The following is a 2681-nucleotide window of genomic DNA, read 5'->3' on the forward strand; positions in this document are numbered from 1 at the left end:
ATGAGGGTGGGGGGGGGTGGGGGGGGAGAAACAAATAAAAGAAGCATAGAGAACACTGATAGCTATCCAAAAATACGCACCGGTATCGGATCCTCCAAAAAAAATGCATTACTTTTGAAGGATCCGATGCACACCTGGCGGCATTTTTTAAGGACAATATTTTTTGGCCTCCTTAACCAACACAAATAAGGTATTCTATGAGTATACCAGCCAAATAGGGATTTATAATTTGTTCTATCAAGAAGGTTATCATACCTTTATATTTCCTCTTCATATTCCGGACAAATTTTCCTGCAGACTGAGAATTGCCTTTAATACCGTTGGACCTATGAACACCAACTTCTTGCTTTTCAGATGGACCGAGAGGCGTAGCATACAGTGAGATCTTCCTGAGGACATCAGTAGCAGTAGTAGTTTTATCCCGATTGTTCATATAAGTTGACCACCAGAAATCGAAGAAATCAGTAGAGCTCGGATTAACATTAAATGGAACAAATGAGAACTCCCTTTTTAATTGATAAAACCTTGATTCAGTTTCTTCAATGCAATCCCGAAAATTTTCTCTACTGATTGAATCATTTGTTGATTGGTGGAAGGGGACAGCCTGTGTCATGCCAAACTGTCGAGCAAACTGATTCGGAGAATAATGTTCGACCCCACATTTGCATTTCGAAGATTCGTCCACACGGATACTATAAGGGAGGTCTCGAGCAATAAGATAACTTGCCCAAATGTCTTTTAATTCTGTTCTGTTAAGTTTTTGGAAGTAAGGATCAAGTGACCTCTTAAACCATTCAGGCCCAAATTTCCTAGACGAAAAAGGCGTGAATTGGCTGGCTGTTCGAGATGAGCATTTATTGAAGAAGAGAAAGTATTGGCTGAATGTTTTAGGTCTCAAAACACCATCAGCCAAGGCATGCCCGTAGGTGAGAGGATTACCGTCACCCGAGGTTAAAGGTTGATGTTCTGGAAAGTAAGCCTGTAGCCAGAGTTGCAAGATCCAGAATGGACCACGTGCATCATCAAATCCCCCCGTAACGATGTCTGTGCAGGCATGATACAAATTCGACAAGACAAAAGGTGCCAAAGCAAGCTTTCTACCCTTAGAAAGGGCAAGAGCCAGTTTTGTACATTGCTCAATCATGGTAATCGAAGAATTACAAAAGAGATATCTGCAGAGCCACATAACCAGAAAGGATATATGTTCATCCTCTGTCACAGCCATTGCTCCCATTGACACGTCGAGAAACTTGCAGTAAGTCAAGCATTCTTTAATTTTTCCATACTCGGGAAGATCACGAGCTGATTTAGCCATCCCGAGAGGGACGCTAACATCCTCACCATGTGGCCTAAGTCCTGTCAAGGCAACAATATCTAGTACTGTTGGCCCCATCATACCAAACCTGAAATGAAACGAGTTTGTGGAGATCGACCAATAGCACAAGGCACCATAAAGAAGATTTTTGTCCAGCGGGATATCATGTTTCGACAACTGAATGGCGTCATATATATCAGCTGATTTCCACACCTCCCATTTCGCCTTCTCAACTCTATCTACCCAATCAATCCACATTCCACTTACATTAGGCCATGATCTCAGAGTCTTATCTTTGAACCAATCAGGTTCCGCCGAGTGTAGAAGTAGCTTTTCTCCTTCAGCCAACGGGTAATGAGGAGACAGCTCCGTAGTGAACACATTCTTAAAACACGGGCCTAATATAATTTTAGAGGGCAATCGAGGAGTACGAACAAATATCTTGTCAACGATCAACTTTCTTTTCAACTCTTGAATTTTCTCAGCCAACTTTTTCTCTGACTCAGAAACTTCAGTCCTTATGCTTGCAACTTTATCTTCGGCCATTTCTAAGTTTTTCTCCACTGGAGCAAATTAACACGGAAAAAAAAACACAACACTTAATTCAATCGTCTGTTCACATAACTTGTATACCACATTATCTGTTCTCACATTAAACAATCTGCTACTATATGCTTGTCCAGAAAAAAAATAATCAAAAAACAGAAATTGTAACAGTTATCTCCGAAAGTAGCATTGTGACCATTTATATAATCTTCAAAATTCTGAAACTCGGCAGCAAATAAATGATTTCGGCCTTGTTTAACTCAATTTTTAACAGCCTTCATTCATTTAGTATTTGCAAAATGATTATTCCCTTGTTCCAAGCTACTATTAGAGTTTCCTACATTGGTTGATAGATTGAGTACTTGTCGTCTTTCATAGTTGCGAACAATCTCATATCATGAGCGAGCTTTTAGGGTCGAGTTAAACCTAAGATTCATTTTCTTAACATGGTATCAATGTATCAGGGTAGACAGAGGTCAGAGGTCCTGAATTTCAATTCTAACCTTTCACGTGTTTGGACTCGTGAAAAAGAATCAAACGCACGTGTGAGTAGATGTGTTTTAAGCTATGTTGCTTCAACTTTCCAAAAATAATGTTGCCGCACTCGTATCGGATAATTTAAAAATGTACAATATTTTTGAAGAGCCTGAGCAACATATAGGTTTTAATATATAAGTAGACAAAATTGTGTTATCTCTTACCGATTAAACTTTTAGATGAAATGATTACAAAATTCTTAACACATTTCCTCCCTCAAGAACCATAGATAACATTACAAACGTAGCAACAATTTTCATGCGACAACAATAAAATACTCAGT

This window comes from Solanum tuberosum, unplaced genomic scaffold (assembly GCF_000226075.1).
Source record: "Solanum tuberosum cultivar DM 1-3 516 R44 unplaced genomic scaffold, SolTub_3.0 scf00021, whole genome shotgun sequence".
In the NCBI taxonomy this organism is placed as follows: domain Eukaryota; kingdom Viridiplantae; phylum Streptophyta; class Magnoliopsida; order Solanales; family Solanaceae; genus Solanum; species Solanum tuberosum.